The following is a 19136-nucleotide window of genomic DNA, read 5'->3' on the forward strand; positions in this document are numbered from 1 at the left end:
TTCGTGCCCATCTCTAGTCTACAAATCGAACAGAATGTGGTAGGAGAATGCTGAGATGATAGAGTGGACTGTATGGCTTGGAGCTCTGGACTGTTTCCTTAGATTTAAGGAATTTCTATCTGTGAGATGCAACTTCCTCAATGCCCTCTCATGCTGTAGTTCAAAAGCCCCCTGAAATGTTGTTCCAGGAGACAGCCCCCCCCCAGAACAGCAGAGTCAAGAGTCTGCTGTGGAGGTAATTGGTGAAAATTCTACCACCCCCCATTATTGTGGAAATTCTCCATTGGGTTGAAGCCTGTTGCATTCAAACACTACAAACAAACCCATGTGTGACCCTCCTTCCATTGCATGTGAACTGCTGTTGAAGTCTCTCTGGCTTCAGAAGTGATGTTTCAAATTCCAGTTTGCCATAATGTCTACAAATAGGTTACTGAGCAAACTGAAGTTCATTTCTTCTCCACAGACTGAGACTATAAATCACAGCTTTATACTAGTTTGGAATTTCAGTTAGTATGAATGGAGGGATGGAGAACAAAGTGCACCAACACATCAATAAATTAAGGTTGTGTCCACCATAAACAGAGGCTTGTTTGTGAAATCTGAATGCAGCCTATCATTTCAAACTATTGTGGGATTCCATTTTTAATGTTCTTCCTTGTAAAGAACTCCCTGAAAGTAATGAAGGAGAAAGGTTCTATTCCTGTCTGTTCCCTGAAGTTCTAGTTTTCTACTTGCCCAAAAGGTTTTTTTAAAGACTGAGAAGTAATAAAAAGGTTGATACCACCACACCTCCAGTCTGATCCTGTTCTATCACTGCACAGCTCTACTACCATAATCTTTAGCATTTATATGCCCTGCTTGCCTTATATTTATTTTGCGTCCAACAGAAAATGTTTAATTAACCATCAACTTTTTAAAAAACTAGGAATATGGCCTTTGTAATCACCATAGGGAGTTCTGAGGGAACTCAGCCCAACTTATTTCCATAATTTTTATGGCCAGAGGTTATTAAAAAAAACCCGAAGATTGATTTGAGAAATAACTCAAGAACTAAGTTGCATACTTTAGTCTGAAAAATCAGAAATTTAACATCATGTGTTTCTACCTTTCCAGGGTTTTTGGATGCATTAATGTGCAACTAAAATTCATTTTTCAAAATATAATAATTTCCCATGATATTCTAAGAGATGTGATAAATATTTAAACGGAAGCATTGCCAGCATGAAAATTAGATTCAAGGGGTATGAATTCCCATCCTTTTTATTGTCTTAATACTTGTTCAGAAAAAATAGCACTGAAGTAGCTATCAACACCCTCCCTCTTCTGCAGGCCAATCGGGTATCATGCAGTTGAAGATGGTGATGACGCAACACCACACAGATACTCAAACTGGTATTGTGAGTGATGTCATCACCAAAGGTGTATGAAACCAATTAAAGTTAGGGCAGCACTTCCTCTGTCACATTTTCCCAACGGTGACTGGATAGTGGGGTGAAGTGAGCATGGCATGACCTGAATGGAGTAAAATATGGAAGGGATGGTACCTGGGCTGCCCCAGATGATGCATAAAACCCCTGAAACTTTAGACATTCCTCTTCTCATATCCTTGTCTAGCACTTTCTCCTAGAAAGATTGCACCATCACCTCCACGAATATCTTCAGTCTCTTTCAAACGCACCCTAAACTACTCAAAGGGAGGGCATTTTTAGAGGAGGCAAAAATGTTCACAAAAAACCATATTCCACGCCCCATTTTGGTTCTGCCCTAATTCTAATATAATTTTGCCTTCAATGGGTTATTCCCTTGTGGAATGTTTTTGCCTCAGCCACCATCCAATTTTACCGTATTGCAATTCCTTCTCTTATTGATTGAACAAATGTTTAAAACTTTTCCCATCTACAATAGTTACTTTAAGTCCCCTCTGCATTTCGAGAGCTAATCAGACCAGTATTTGCAATCAGATTGGCAAATGCCCAGGAATTATTTACTATTGGACTCATTTCAATCAGATTCTTTAATTGCCTTTAAACAATTGAATGAAGCATATAGAAGAGAAAATAAATTGTATACCATCACATACACTTGATCAGGGATATATCACTTTCTACCTGGAAGTACATTTCCAAGGGCAGTGCTGTCATAACAATAGCAATATGCAAGGTGTAGATCACACGGGGATTATTTTTCACAGTGTTCTAAAAAAAATGAGCAGATGGCACAAATTCGTTATTCTCGACTTTAATTACAAGGTCTAAGAGCAGATTATCAAAACCGTCCTTCCCACTGTGAGGTGACTTTGGCATAGGACCAGATATCACCTGTGGCTTTCATATACAGGAGGACACAACTGTAACAAATAGAAATACATTTTATTTTATATATTTATTATATTTTTACAACTTCCATGCTCTAGGGAGCTTGGGTCAACCACCATGTGGAATCCCATATCATCTCCTCACCATAGGCCTGTAAAGTAAACTGTGAGAACTGGAGAAGTATGTATCCATTCCCAAAGTCAGGGGTTCACTCCGAATGAGAAGATAAACACAAAGATTGTGTGCAATGTATTCATTTTAATTTAGTCTTCATTGTCCAAACCCCATGTTCTCCTTAGATCAGCAGTGGCCTACGCCACAGTTGCCTCAGTAGGGTAAGAGCTAGATGTACCATCACAGCACGCGGGGACAGTATTTGGACATTTTCTCCTGTTGCCTGCAGCAGGTAATGAAAGAGAAAGGATCTAGTACTGTCCATTTCTTGCAGTTCTAGTTTCCACTGACTAGATGAAATGTTAGCCAATGAGTTGGGTTGGGGTTTTCCTGATGCAACTCACCTTCCCCACAGCCAGAAAATAGCTGCTAGATACTAATATCCACATAGAATTGCCAGCCTCCACATGGGGCCTGGAGATCTCCTGGAATCACAAGTGATTTCAAGAAGACAGAAATCAGTTGCCCTGCATAAAATGGCTGCTTAGGAGATGGATTCTATGGCATTACACCCCATTGAGGTCTCTCCCTTCCCCAAACTCCTCCACCCCAGGCTCCACTCCTTTTGGAATTTCTCAACCCAGAACTTCCAACCCTATTTCCCAAAGCAAGGTTTGATTCAGATGATGAGTATGGCATGGGCATGCCTTCGCTAGCATCAGCTTCCCAGGAAAAATGGTCCCAGAGGGCATTATTTTCTCCCTTCAGGGGCTGTATGTGGAGCATTCTATTCAGCCCCCAAGGGGGTAAATAGCACCTCTCTAGGGCCATTTCAGCTTTGGGGAAAGGCTCCTCCTCTCCCCACTTCATACTCCTGCCTGAATAAAGTCCTTTGACTCTTGAGAAAATAAGTTCCCTTCAGCTGCTGTCTTAGTGCAGGGAGGGCATTAAGAACCTAAGAACATTAAGAAGAGCCCTGTTGTTAAAGTGCCACTTTATTTCCACTGCAGATTAATGAAACATACCCAAATACATTGGATACCAAGCTTCAGGTTTGTTAGTGAATCATAGAATCATAAAGTTGGAAGGGGCCATACAGACCATCTAGTCCAACCCCCTGCCCAGTGCAGGATCAGCCTAAAGCATCTCTGACAAGTATTCATCCAGCCTCTTCTTGGAAACTGCCAGCGAGGGAGAGTTCACCACCTCCCTAGGCAGCTGATTCCACTTTTGAACTACTCTGACCATGAAAAAGTTCTTCCTAATATCCAGCCAGTACCTTTGTGCATGTAATTTAAGCCCATTGCTTCGTGTCCTACCCTCTGTTGCCAACTGGAACAGCTCCTTGCCCTCCTCCAAATGACAGCCTTTCAAATATTTAAAGAGAGCAATCATGTCCCCCCTCAACCTCCTCTTCTCCAAACTAAACATTCCCAAGGCCCTCAGCCTTTCCTCGTAGGGCTCAGTCTCCAGACCCCGATCATCCTCGTTGCTCTCCTCTGCACCCTCTCGATTTTGTCCACATCCTTTTTGAAGTGAGGCCTCCAGAACTGCATACAATACTCCAAGTGCGGCCTGACCAAGGCAGTATAGAGAGGAGCTACGACCTCCTGCGATTTCGATGCTATGGCCCCTTTGATACAACCCAAGATTGAATTAGTCTTTTTTGCCACCACATCACACTGACTGCTCATATTTAGTTTACAGACCATTCTTACCCCAAGATCCCTTTCACATAGACTACTGCCCAGAAGTGTATCCCCCATCCAGTATTTGTGCTTCCCATTTTTGTGGCCCAGATGTAATACTGTGCACTTGTCTTTGTTGAATTGCATCCTATTCACAGCTGCCCACTTTTCCAGAGTATTCAAGTCTTGTTAAATTTTAATTTTATCTTCTTGGGTGTTTGCTACCGCTCCCAATTTGGTATCATCAGCAAATTTAATGAGCAGCCCTTCCACTCCTTCATCCAGATCATTGATAAAAATATTGAAAAGTACCTGGCCCAAAACCGAGCCCTGTGGCACCCCACTGGACACCTCCCTCCAATCTGATGAAATGCCATTGACCACCACTCTTTGGGTGTGGTCCTCTAACCAGTTCCCTATCCACTGAACTGTCCTATAGTCCAGTCCACAGTCTTCCAGTTTGCCCATCAGAATGTCATGGGGGACCTTATCAAAAGCTTTACTGAAATCCAGATAAATCACATCAACAGAGTTCCCCCGATCCAGTACGCTGGTCACTCGATCAAAGAAGGAAACTAGGTTGGTCTGGCAAGATCTGTTAGGGACAAAACCATGCTGACTTCCCTGGATCACTGAGCGGTCCTTCAGATGCTTACAGTGTTTGAGATTGGATAGCCCGGGGGGGTTTAAAGAGTTTAATATGGAATAATTATTCCATTTGTTACAATTTTCTATAAAAAACAATTGCAAATGAAGAGAATTGTGTGAGTGCAGTCCTGGTTTTGCTGCAACATTTGTATTTTACCACACAAATACCAGAGGTAAATTTTGTTTTAGTATTTTTCTTAAAATAATTCTAGAACATAGTGGTTGCCAACACTAAATTAAAAAAAATCCTACCTCCTTTTTTTCTTGTTGCAGTTTTAAATAAAGCATTGGGAGCATTTCATCATTGGTTTCTGAATGTGTGGGTGTATTTGATTATAAATATTGTACAATTGACCATTGAGGAAGGCCTTAGGGCCAAAATGTGTCTGGTCAGTCTTTGAGTTGTTCATTGAACTATACCATGGTCTGTCTTTGTGCTAGTCATTGAACTGTACCGTCATCTGTGTATGGAGAGTGTTTTAGAAATTTTTAGCATACATATGTAGTCTGCCATTCAGGCCTTATGTTTTTGTTTTTAACCTATATTTTGTGCACATTTATAATAAATACTCTCTTGGAATGTATTTTATTTTAGGTTGTCACTTGACTCCTCTATTTCCCCCCTTGCTTGTTTGGGTTGAGCTTGTGGGGTTTCCCCCCACCCTTTTCTTCCTTATTGTTTCAGTATAAGGCAGCTTCACATTTTCAAAATGTTCACAGAATGTTAAACTTTTGGTATTTGAAGCCACAAAACCTAAGTCGTATTTACAAAAGAGGATTTCTTGGGGGAAAGAGGTCTGGTCTCCAAGGATCTTCTGTTGATATATAGTTAGATTTCCCCTTGGCTCAGAACTTTGAGTGAAACATCATAGATTCTATTTGAGATGATGATGATTGGCAACAACAAACCAATAACAATATTAAAATATATTAAAATATATCATTATTGTTATTGTTGTTGTTGTTATTCATAACAGCAACTACAAAAAAGTATTCAACAAATAAATGTAAGTGTAAGTGATATGCCAAACCGGCCTCCAAACCGGTGAGGAAGCGTTGTCCCCCCAGATGGTGTATTCATCTGGTAGCTTGCCACCCTGCTCCATTTGTTAATGTCTGATGGATTGTACAATATATGTGCAGCTATTTTAATGGATTGTTTTACCGATTGGTGATTTAATTTATGCTACCATTTTAAATTGTATTTATTGTATTTGTGATCTACTCTGAGCCGGCTTGTGGGGAGAGCGGAATATAAATTTAATAAAATAAATAAAAAATAAGAATACATAATCTTGATATCCTAAAACCAGAATATACATTTTTCATTTGTTAAACCAAAGACTATTTACAATCATTTTAATTACACTCGCAGAAATTTAGGCTGTAGAGAAACTAAACTGAGCAAGGTTGGTTATGCCGTATTTTTGGTATAACGATATGATGATACAGGAGTATCGCTATACATAGCAAAGCTTAGCTATTTCACCTACTGATACCTTCAGGTGGGTAGCTATGTTGGTCTGCAGTAGAGATTTGAATCATGTAGCACCTTAAAGACCAACAAGATTTTCAGAGTATAAGATGTCTATACTGAGCAACAGTGTTTAACGTATAAGGAGATAACCCAAATAGAATCTTTCAAACTTAAAATAAAGACACAGGACGAGTTATCACCTAACTATGATTGGTTCCAGTATAGGCAGATCAGAGATCTCTACAACTCGGACTGTGCAAAGGGAGGCATAAGAACAGAGAATTCGGAACTAGAGCAGACACTTTTAAAAGAGGATAAGAAGGAAATTTCCAAGGTATACCAAGTACTGTTGAGATGGTATACTGAAGATGAAATAGTTAAAGTACAAATGGTGAAGTGGGCCATAAACTTTAATAAAGAAATAACAATGGAGGCATGGGAACACTTGTGGAAAAACACAATGAAGATTACAACGTGTACTAATATCAAAGAGAACATTTACAAAATGATCTATCGTTGGTACATGACACCAAAGAAGATTGCGCTAGGGAATCTGAACACTTCTAATAAATGCTGGAAATGTAAAAAACATGAGGGCTCTCTGTATCATATGTGGTGGACGTGTGAGGTAGCTAGGCAGTACTGGGGAGAAATAATAAAAGTAATAAGTGAGATTTTACAATTTCAAATCAATAAGAACCCAGAACTCCTGCTACTGAACTTGGGAATGGAGAACATTCCAGCCCAACATAGAACATTGCTATTTTACATGACAGCAGCGGCCAGACTTTTGTATGCGCAAAAATGGAAAGTACAAGAAGTACCAACTATTGAGGATTGGACTTACAAATTGCTGTATATGGCCGAAATGGACAAAATGACAAGAAAACTGAGAAATCTGGACCCAGGACAGTTCAACACAGACTGGGAGAAGCTGAAGCGATATGTGTTGAAGAAATGGGAGGTGGGAAGAGAACTGTGGCAGTTTGAGAACTACTGAAATATGACAAAATGTAGAGGGGGGTGACTTTACCGGGGGTAGAGAGAGAAATGAAAATGTCTAAGCAGCTATTTTGTTAGAATGTTATATATAGAAAAATATATAGAAAATGGATAGAAAATAATTATAAGGACCGACTAATTAACATCGTTTCTGGTATAAACGTGTAACATGTTAAACTGAATGAACCTATGTGAAGAAATATATGGATTAAATTGATTGATAACCTTTGAGGATAGTTATACAAAGTAATATACGGAATATAAGTTAAATTGGTTGACTTATATAAATGTATGGGTTATAGGGTTTATATGGTATATGGTTTATAGAAATATTTGAAACCAGGAAATTATGAAATTATGTTAAAAAGCGACAAATTGTTTGTCTAATATGGAAGAAAGGATTCCAAGATAAGGTATAGAGTAATAAAAAATAGTTAAAGAATTATTGCTTAGATTAAAGGGAAAGTATATGTTTGTTAGATAGATGAATTTAAAATGAGTAAGAGAAAAGGGACAAAGGGTTGGAAAACTGTTGGAAGTCAAAAGAAAAGGGGGGAAAGGGAGGGGGTTAGAAATTGGGAAACGGGAATTGATTGTAATGTGAAATTATATTATTCTAATTCCAATAAAAATTTTATAAAAAAAAAAAAGATTTTCAGAGTATAAGCCAGTGTTTCCCTACCGGGATTCTGTAGAACCCTGGGCTTCTGCAGCACATCATCATGGGTTCTGTGAGAAATTATGGAACAAATAAATAAATAAAATTTTTGACATACCAGGAAAAGTTCCAAATATCCCTAGGGATATCATAGTTATTAAGGATCTATTTAGCTGTATCATGTCTGTGTTCATTTTGTATTGTTACAGAGTACTGATAATACAAATAATAATAAAGCAGTAATTGAATTGTGCTGCTCACCATCATCAACTTCTTCTGACCTGTAAACATTTTCTTAGGTGGAGGTTCCTCGGGATTTGAAAAGTTAATTTAGGGGTTATCCCATGGAAAAAAAGTTTAAGAAATACTGGCACAATCTTTCGAGAGTCAAAGCTCTCTGACAAAGGGAGCTTTGACTCTCCAAAGCTTATACCCTGAAAAAAAATTGCTGCTCCTTATAGTACTACTGGACTCAAATCACACTTAGTGATGGCATTCAAGAAAAGATAACAAAGCTGATGTATGAATTTAGCTGGCTTTCAATGCTTGAGTATATTTCAAAGCAGACTCATTGCCCTACAAATGGCCTTTTGCTCAAAATTTCAATTGAGAATATTATGAGCTGGTGCACAGCTGGTGCATTGACTCAACCTGCATTCCTCAAGGCACTAAAAAAAAGAAGGAGCTGCAATACTGGTGCACATCTGTTGATTTCTGAAATTGCTTTGTGCTTTAAAAAAAATGGATATGTAATTTGTAGAACAGTATGGTAGTTGTGGGTTTTCCGGGCTGTATTGCCGTGGTCTTGGCATTGTAGTTCCTGACGTTTCGCCAGCAGCTGTGGCTGGCATCTTCAGAGGTGTAGCACCTAAAGACAGAGATCATCTCTGTCTTTTGGTGCTACACCTCTGAAGATGCCAGCTGAAGATGGTAAAGGACACGGTGGAAGGAGGAGAAAGTTGGCAACCGACCTGCAGGAGGGTGAAATATAATCCTGTTGTATCCAAACTCAATTTCCAAACCAGGGTGTTTGCTACCCAACATCCCAAACAGATTAGCTCTTAGATCAAAGTGTACCACGCAGATGACACTATTATTTTATTCAAAAATAGAGGTGCAATGATCAGTCTTCTACAGTGCTGCTTGGAATGGCAATGTGGTGAATGAACAGAAATAGAAGCAAAGTATTTAATTCACTCATTAGATTGGGGAAGCACATGAATGCCAATTGCTGCCTAATTGCCAGACATCTGAATCTGGGAGACGTCACTGAAAATGAACGTGAACAGCCCTGTCTGAGACAAATGAATAATCCTCCAGCCTGTATCACTGGCTGATTACTACTGTGTGAGAGATTTTAAGGGAACCATCTGTTAGAAACTCCTCCCACACAAGGCCCACTTGCAGAAGCATATGTTCCCCACGTCCCTCTTTACCAGGGACAGTCCTGTTTTCTAGTACAGGTTCCCAGTAAGTTGCTGTTCAAAAAGTTACTAGAAAACAGAGACCCGTGACACTCTTAAGACTAATCAACTGGTTGTGACATAAACTTCCAAAAGCGACTTAACATATATATAATTTCCCTTTGATTCCAATTTGCAAAGGTATCAGACAAGGATACGTATTATCTCCCTACCTGTTCATCCTCAATGCAGAGTATATCACACAGAAAGCTGGATTTGATCTAGAAGAAGGTGGGGTGAAAATAGGTGGAAGGAACATTAACAATTTGAGATATGCAGATGACACCATGTTACTAGCAGAAAATAGTGAAGACTTCAAACAACTACTGATGAAGGTTAAAGAAGAAAGTGCCAAAGCAGGATTACTGCTGAACATTACTGCTGACTACTGAGGAACTGCACAATTTTAAAGTTGACAATGAGGAAATTGAAAGTGTTTACGATTCTCTATTGCTTGACTCAATCATCAACCAAATGGGAGACTGCAATGAAGAAATCAGAAGAATACTGTGACTCGGAAGTGTAGCTATGAGGGAGCTAGAAAAGATCTTTAAAGATAAAGATGTCTCTCTGGGAATCAAGATATTGCAAACTATGGTATTCCCCATTGCTATATACACTGCCAGCGCCAGGGTTTCTGGCGCCTGAGGCAACTCCCCCCCGTGCGCGTGCGCGCATGCCACGCACTGCACGATGACGTCATCACGCGATGACATCATTGCGCAGCGCAAACTGGGGGCATTTGCTGGCGGATGGCTGGGGTGGTGGGCGGAGGTTGCTCCACGCTCTGCATGCCACCCCGGCAGCGGCTCGTGGCTGCTGCGCCCGGCTGGGTCATGTGGTGGTGGCGGCAGCAGTGGCACGGGGCTGGCTGGCTGCAGTAACTGCGGGCCAGCCACGCCAGCTCTGCGGCGCGCGCATCCGCCCCCGACACCCCCTCCAGCACCTCTCCAGTGCCCTCGCGCCTGAGGCCACCGCCTACCTGGCCTCTATGGGCGCGCTGGCCCTGGCTATATATGGATGTGACAGCTGGACAGTGAAGAAAGCTGACAGGAAGAAGATTCATTTGGAATGTGGTGCTGGAGGAGAGTTTTGCAGATACCATGGACAGCCAAAAAGACAAATAACTGGGTACTAGATCAAATCAAGTCTGAATTCTCCCTAAAAGCTAAATTGACAACATTAAGGCTATCGTACTTTGATCACATCATGAGAAGACAAGATTCTCTGGAAAAGTCAATAATGCTAGGAAAAGTGGAAGGCAATAGGAAAAGAGGAAGACCTAAAATGAGATGGCTTGACTCAATAAAAGAAGCCATGCCCTCCAGTTTGCAGGATCTGAGCAAGTCTGTTAATGATGGGACATTTTGGAGGTCTTTCATTCAAAGGGTTACCATAGGTCAGAGGCAACTTGATGGCACATAACACATACACACATACACACACTGTAAAGCTATAAACATCAGCAGGCAGAGAAGGGTGTGACAATGATTACAAAAAGGAGCCAGAATTTCCAATTTCTCAGAATAAGGCACATTTAAAAAATATTTTTAAAAACTTTTCATATAGAATAAGAGGGGGGAAAGGGAAAAAGAGGAAAAAGAAAGAAAAAACTTCAATGGCAGCCCTACACATAAATTTCTGTAAAGGCTTTCACATTTCTAAAAATAAGTCCATACACAATTGTTGTCTATGTACCATTACGTGCAGATGTTGATATAGCTGTAAGTTTCTCATTCCATTGAACTGCGGAAGGTGGGCATTTATCTCGCCAATGTTGCAACATGACAATAAGGTACATAACTTTATAATGCAAAGCAGAGATCAAAAGAGGGGAGTAAAAAAAAATCTAAATAGAAGGGGATGAAAGCTAGTGTGGCATAATGGTTATAGTGTTGGACTAGGATCTGGAACAGCCAGGTTCAAATCACCACACTGCCACACTGCCAGTTTGGTGTAGTGGTTAAGAGTGCAGGACTGTAATCTGGAGAACCGGGTTTGATTCCCCACTCCTCCACTTGAACCCAGTTGGATGACCTTGGGTCAGTCACAGCTTCTAGCTCTCTCAGCCCCACCCACCTCACAGGGTGTTTTGTTATGGGGATAATAGCATACTTTATAAACCGCTCTGAGTGGGTGTTAAGATCCTGAAGGGCAGTATATAAATCAAATGTTGTTGTTGTTGCTGCTGTTAAGATTGCTGAGTGACCTTGGATCAGTAACTATCTTGGCCTAAACTACCTTACAGGGTTGTTACAAGGATAAAAACCAAGTAAATTGTTGTACTCCACTTTGGGTCTCCATTGGGGAGAAAAATGAGGTATAACTATCTACACAAACAAAATGCAGATAAGTAAAGTAGGGTGAATCTGTTGGAGTGCAACCAAAGGGTTTGGGATGAGAGACAAGGGCCAGTCACTGTGGGAGGCAGCCAAAGTGCCCCTGTCTTGGACTGGGGAGATCTGAGATTAAATCCCTCCTCATCCATGAAGCTCATTGGGCAACCCTGGGCCAGTTGCTCTCTTTCTCAACAAAACCTCACAGGGCTGTTCTGAGAATAAAATGGAGAGGGAGAACTACCTATGCTGTCCTTAGCTCCATGGGAGAAAGGCAGGATAAAAATGTGATGAAAGATATTTAGAATGAGGCCAGTAGGGAAACAGTTGTCTACTTTCTTCCTGATTTGTGTATTAGCAACATGCCAGATTCTACAAATACTGGTTCATCTGTAAGCAAAATCTTTATTTAAAGTGACTGTGCTTGGGGAGAGATGAATTATTCATTTCATGAGCTCGCCTGATAACAAACTCTGCTCAAGAAGAAATTGGTGAGCTTTTTGTTTGTAAAAGGAACTACATTTCAGTAAAATGAACTGCCTACCAGATTGCCTTTTAAAAAAAAAACTTATTATTGAAGTTTGAAGGCAAAGACTTGGATCTTAAACCTTGCTTCCGTTTGGGCTCCTCTTCATCTGTGGCAGCGTTGGTCCTCTGCTGCACAATGTTTTCCTCTAGCATTAGGTGTGTTTTGGTTCCTTGAAAGATGCTGATATACAGAAGCTCCTGGGACTGGAGGAATGTGTTGTGCAGTGGAGGACTTACTCTGCCTTGGAAAGAGAGAATGACACAAAAGCAAAGCTTATTATCCAAACCAAGGAGTATAGCTCAGTGGTAGAGTATCTGCTTTGCATGCAGAATGTGCTAGGCTAACTCCCTAGCATCTCGAGTTAACAGGCTCAGGTTGGAGGTGACATGAAAGACCTCTGCCTGAGATCCTGGAGAGCCTCTGCCACTCCAGACAGTTCAGTATTCTGAACTTGGTAGACCAATGGTCAGACTCAGTAGAAAAACAACATATTAAAAGATATTAAAAGATATTAATTAAAATCCTGTATTAAAAACCATGGTCAGCATAAAACCATAGATAACAGACCACAACCAATTTTTAAACTATAAATGTACCCATCCTCCTAGTCAATGGCTGCTAAGCTTACTCAGGAGTCTTGTGAGTCTTGTTGTCAAAAGCCTTTTGGAAATCCAAGTATACAATGTCTATCAGGTCATCATTATACATAGGCTTATTAACTTTCTCCAAGAACTCCAAAAGGTTGGTGAACCAGGACTTCCCTTTGCAGAAGCTATACTAATTTTCCTCCAAGAGGCTCTCCTCCTCCATATGCTTAATAGAGGAGGCTCTATATGCATAATAAGTCTACCTTTCTACTAATCTACCCAGAACAGAAGTTTGGCTAACTGGCCTGTAATTTCTGGATTCCCTCTAGATCTCTTTTTGAAATCAGAGTAGTGTTTGGTATGGTGGCTGATCTTAAGGACAAGTTGCATATACTGATTTGTAGACCAACAATTTCATATTAGAGTTCCCTAAGAACCCTTAGGTTTATGTCATCCAGACCTGGAGGTTTATTGGTTTTCAATTTGCCAGTAGGGCTAAGACTTTATCCCTTATCACCTCAATTTGACTCCTTCAGACATCCTTCCCCAAAACTGCACTTCCTGCATAGGTACATGCTCCATATTTTCCACACTAAAAACAGACCCAAATAGTTCTATACCCTGACATCTTTCTATCTTCCTGAAGCAATCCTTTCTTTCTTATCCAAAGACCAAACTGCCTATGTGGGTGGCATCTTGCTCCTTATACATTTGGATAAATGTTTGTTGTTTGTCTTGATATTCTTCGCCAATTCTCCCTTTGTTCACCTTATTGTCTATTACTGTGGTGTTCACTAATTAGCTCATTAACAAAGTGATGTAAAATCTTAAGACAGGATCAATGGATACAGATCTGCCCACTGTGCTACTTCTGTTCCTGTTAAAAGAGATAATAAAATTAAGCTAGCTGGACCTTTTGATAACCCAATCCACATACAACCCTCACCTCTGAAGAAAATCAATTATGTTGATTTTGTATGGCATAGGCTGGAATATTTGCACAGTATATTTAGAAGAGATAACTATATTTTTTTTATTAATTAAATTTATAATTTTATTTCTCATCTAAGTCTCATTTTTAATATGCAAAGAAATAATATGCCTATGTTTTCTTGCAAGCATGAGTTCCACTGCCACATTCTGCATGCAACATCTTCTGCAATGGCAGAACTTAACTGTTAAGAAGAAGGGAAGGCAAACAGGCTCACACATTGCTCAGAACTGCATGAAAAAAAACAGCCTGGAGGATGACGGCAAAGTCAGAAGGCAGGCCGGAGGTCATTACCCAGTAGTCAAACTGTAATAAAATATGTTATGATATGGTTATAGTAGCTTTCAGCAAATCGTTTACTGCCAGTGCTGCAGGTGTTTTTGTTGTTTAGTCAAAATACCTGAATTTGGCTGTGGAGACAGAACTGTTCTTAAGGCCTTGCTCAGATACCACAGCATTCTCTCCTGAATTCTCTCTTGTACATATAATTGTCTCAGGGCCAAGCTACACATGACGAATGACACTTGAACAGCAAGTGTATTTCTCCCTGTTCACTTGCCCTCCACTCAATCCACTTGCCGTTCAAGTGTCATTCGTCATGTGTAGCTTGGCCCTCAGTCTCTGGGTCTGATCACTCATGTCATGAGTGGCTGGTTTGGGTGCCTCTTTCCATTCTTAGTTGCCTCAGAATAATCGACAGTCTACCTTAATTACAAACACCTAACTCACCCTAATCCTGCCAATCCCAGTTAGGGCCTAACTCCAACATTTCAGTTTGGCCCCAAATGATCAGCTAATTGTGCGTTGTTTTAATGGAAGGAGGGGAAGCTCTGCTGCCAAAGTACTGCAGGAATGGTGAAACAGCCTTAAAATAGACTGCTTCTGAGAATTTGTCAGCCTACCTCAGAAAGAAGACTTTTTGTTCAGGAATTCTCCAGAGGCAATCTGGTTTGAGATCTGTTGATAATCCTGTAAATTGATGGTTTCAGGAGGCTGCTACAGAAAACAGCAGGAGACAACCTGACTCTCAGCATCACCACTAAGAGAACTGAAAGGGGGGCAGGAAGGATCAGTAGAGATTTTGGTTTAATTGGACACTGTCGAAAATTGCCGCCTTTGGACATGGAGCCTGTGAGCGAGTTCTTGCCATTGTTTTAAACTGTATCCTTATGTTTCCTGTATTCTTAGGCGAAGGAGAGAAGCTTGCTGGCATGTTTAAAATATGCGTACACTGGTCACTTCAAAGGGATTTATGGCACAGAGACGGCCTTGGAGGCCAGAGGAGGTCAAAGTCAGCAGCTGCTCCAGGACAAGAAAGGCACAAACTGGGATGGCAATCACAGCATGAGCAGTGCCCCAGGGATAAAACGGGAGATGTCAAGAGAGAAAAGGGCAGAAATACAAAGAAAAGCAAGTGGGCTGGGAAAGGCTGAGAAGGCACAGAAAAGGTAGGAATGGAAACCTAGAGGAGATGCAACTTTTGGCAAGATAAGACAGCTAGGCCTTGACCCATTGCAAAGGCACAGGTCAGCCCCCTGAGGGTTTAAAGGGACGGACCTGGTGGCTGAAGGGAACTGCACTCATGTGGAGACCTGTTTGGACTTGGTTTGTGTCAATAAATGGAACCTGTTCAGTCCAGGGATGACTCTGCCTACCATGGAAGACATTTATGTCATTTTGCAGCCCCCTAGCAGGGCCACAGGATTTTATTATGTTGTGTCTGTTTTTCATCTTGGAATGATAAACTGCTTTGAGCCATAAGAGAAAGGCTGGGTACAAATTGTTTTGGTTTATTTATTTATGGATCAAGGTAGCTTACAAACCCAAGATTAAAAACACACAAAATGCAATAAATATAACAAAACCTCTTAACCTCCCTCCCAAGAAAATGCCAGCCTCATAAACCTCATTAAAAGCCCTAGAAAATAAAATAACCTTACATAGGGTTGCCAGTTCCGGGTTAGGAAATTCCTGGAGATTTTAGGAGTGGAACCTGGGGAGGGTGGGGTTTGGGAAGGCGAGGGACGTCAGCAAGTACAATGACATAGACACTGCTTATGACTTGATACAGAAACTTCTTAGTAAAACTGTTTATGCAAAATGTAACAATAGAAGAATGGGAAAGAAAATGTATTGCTGAAAGAAGGAAGCTAGCTGCAAGTTAATCATATTAGCAGTACCTTTCAAGGCTGAAAAGAAGCCCTAGAGCAATGGGAATGGGGTGCTAAATGCAACTTCAAGCACATTCCTTGAGAAGGGAGAGTGCTCCCCTCCCAGAGAAACAATCTCTGCCTATAGCATACAAGGTTGCCAAAAGCGACATTGGGGCACCCTTGGTAAAATGTTACATGGGCCAGAGAAGGGGGCAAAGTGAAAAGCCTATGAAAGAGATGTGTGGGAAAGGAAGAGAGATGTTACTTCTAAAGATAAAGCAAGCGCTGATAAGATAAGCAATGGCAATCGGGAAATATTGTGATTATGCTGTTGACCAAAGTTATTTCTTCCAATATAAGAATACCCCTGGACTATTGTATCATTAGAGGTGGTAGCCCACTTGAGCCAATGGGGACCATAGTAGTATCTGAGCCAATAGAATAACAAATATTATAATTAATCAAAAGGCATAAAATGCTTTGCACAGCTATTGTAGCTTTGATGAGCATTGGACACAAGGGAACCCTTTTACTCTCTGTGTAACTGTTGTTCCTCCACGTTTAATAAATGTAGTAGACTTGCTTCATTCTCAGGACTCTGCGTCTATGTTTTCTTATGATTGGCTGAGGGACATTCGAACCACAGATTGTGTGGAACAGAAATGATACATGTTTATTTTGTTTCAGAAGTTATGCTAAATGCTTATCAAGGTCAGGGACAGAGCACTGATATCTACTGTCCCCCACCAATTCATGTATTGAGATTTAAATTACATTGCTGAGTAGATGTTAAAGTGCAATCTTAAGCAGAGTTTTACTCTTCTAAAGCCATTGACTTACATGGACGTACAATGCAATCCTAAGCAGAGTTATTCTAGTCAAAGCCCATTGAAATCAATGGGCTTGGGCTGGAGTAACTCAGCATAGGACTGCACAGTTTGACATGCATGGTTCTACTTAGGATCTGCTTAGGCTACAAAGAGAGCAGAAACTCTAGACATAATTATATCACAAGAGTCTATCTAGCTCAGTGTTTTCTACTCTGACTGCCAGCAGCTCTGTAGGATCTCAGTTGAGAAACATCTTTCCCAGTAATGGCTACCTGAGATTCCTTATACCAGGATTGAAGCTGACACCTTTTGCTGGCAGAGCACGTGCTGTTTCATTTGAGTTATGGCCCCTTCCCTTGTAGCACTTTGGATGTGCACTGGAGGACAACCAGAAGGCTCATTGCTCAGGAAGCATATCAGAAGAAACACTGTGCACAGGGAATGAGAAATCATGATGTTGCTAAATGGCAGGCTTTTCTGTTGCTCCTGGCGAAACATGCTTCTGCCTGCAGCTTCTTTTGTGATGCCAGCTCCAATACACAGCTGCATTAAACGGAGTGCCTGAAACTTGGCAAGAATTAGACATATCTCTCCCGCACACTTGCACACTGTCATGCAGAAACATTCAAAAATAGCAATTGCAGTAAAGCCCATTCACTCCTGAAATAATGACATGGAAATTATTTTCTCGCTGTTCTTCAGATAAACGAAATGTGTAGCTCTGTGGGCAACCAACTGATTTTTCTACCCACCTACTTTCGGTGTCGCTAATGCATTTTTGAATGTTGCTGATTTTAGAAACAATGGATGGAAACGACCTGTTCTATAACTAGAATGCTTCGTCCTGCAAAATTCGGGCACGTCGTAGTGAAGCAATGCATGCTGAGGTTTTGCCTACTCTGCCAATGAAGTTCTTTCTCAGTAAGTGCACAAAAGATCACAGTGGGGTCTCACTCTTGTCTGCATACAACCTCAGGAGTCCCAGAACGCAGCTGCAGACAGAGCTACATGAAAGCTGGGATGCTGAGAATTTTGATGAGAACATGATCACCAAGCCAAGGTACCTTGATCAAACTCCTTGGTTATACACATGTGGAGCCCGCACCATCAGATTGCCTTGATTTTGCTGCTGATGTCCGACTCAAACACCCGTTTGTTGCTTGTGCGTGGCTCATTAATGCCTTGCCTTTGTTTCCCTTTCATTGACATGCAGGTGTCATGTGTGCTAGTGAGAAACAGAATATGCAACAGACGCATTAATAGTTTTATGGTCTGGGATGGGGAAATAAATTACAATGCCTGCTGTGAGGTCATGCAAGAAAACACAGGCATGAGCTGTTCTGGATCTGAGCAGCTCGGCAGCCATTAATGGACAGCAAGCTATACTGTCATTGTGAGGAACAGAGGGACACTAAAAGAGTGAGTTTCAACACAGAAACTATTTTTTTTCTACTTTGAATTATGTGCTTTCTTATGTTGGAGATGGTGCCGCTAGCTAGACTCAAACAGCCTATTGAACGTGGCTCCCATGATCACTGCACCTGAGGAGGATGTGTGTCAAAGCAGCAAAAAAAACTGAGCTCTTCAGCATAAAAGCAGCCGATGAATGAACCTTTCTCTGATCACGTACATACATTGTTTATGCTTCTTTAAGGTAAAGCAGCAAGGTCATCACTGCCTTCACCACTTTCTGTCACAGGCAAGGAAGTGTTCTCTAACACTGGACGATAAAAGAAAAACAAGGGAAAAAAGCAATTCACAGCAGGTTCTCCTGCTACAAAATGAGCCTGGCTTCTTCATTGATTCATCATTGCCATGACATATGTACATACCAGCAAACTGAATGGTGCGTGTGTGTGGAGGAGGGGAGTCACTGTCAATCTTCTCCACGATTCAGCTGGGGTGCTTGATTGCACATTAATGCTATTTTTATTTTAAGGTGTTTCAGGAAAGTCAGAGGGATGGTAAACCCTACCTTAAACAACCACCTGGTTGAAATTCCCCTTCACAGAGCCAGGGTTTCCAGGTCTCCTGGGGCCCAAACCAGGAGATGGAGAGGTGGGACAATGGTTATTTAACCCACACCCACATATTGTGCTGGAAAATGACATCATTTCCAGCTCATCGTGGAACTGGGGGTTCACTCCAGGGGCTGATTCTCTCAATACTGGTCCAAAACTCAGCCCGTCGTGACTCGTCGCTTCCATGTTGTGCTGGAAATGATGTCATTTTCTGGCATGACAGGTGGGCACATGCTCTTTATGCCTCAAGCCTGCCTCCAGCCTTTCCAGATGCCTCTTGTCCCTGCCATCTAGGTGAGTGGTGGCAGGGGTAGAGGCTGGCAG

The sequence above is a fragment of the Eublepharis macularius genome, chromosome 8 (genome assembly GCF_028583425.1).
Source record: "Eublepharis macularius isolate TG4126 chromosome 8, MPM_Emac_v1.0, whole genome shotgun sequence".
NCBI classification, from domain to species: Eukaryota; Metazoa; Chordata; class Lepidosauria; order Squamata; family Eublepharidae; genus Eublepharis; species Eublepharis macularius.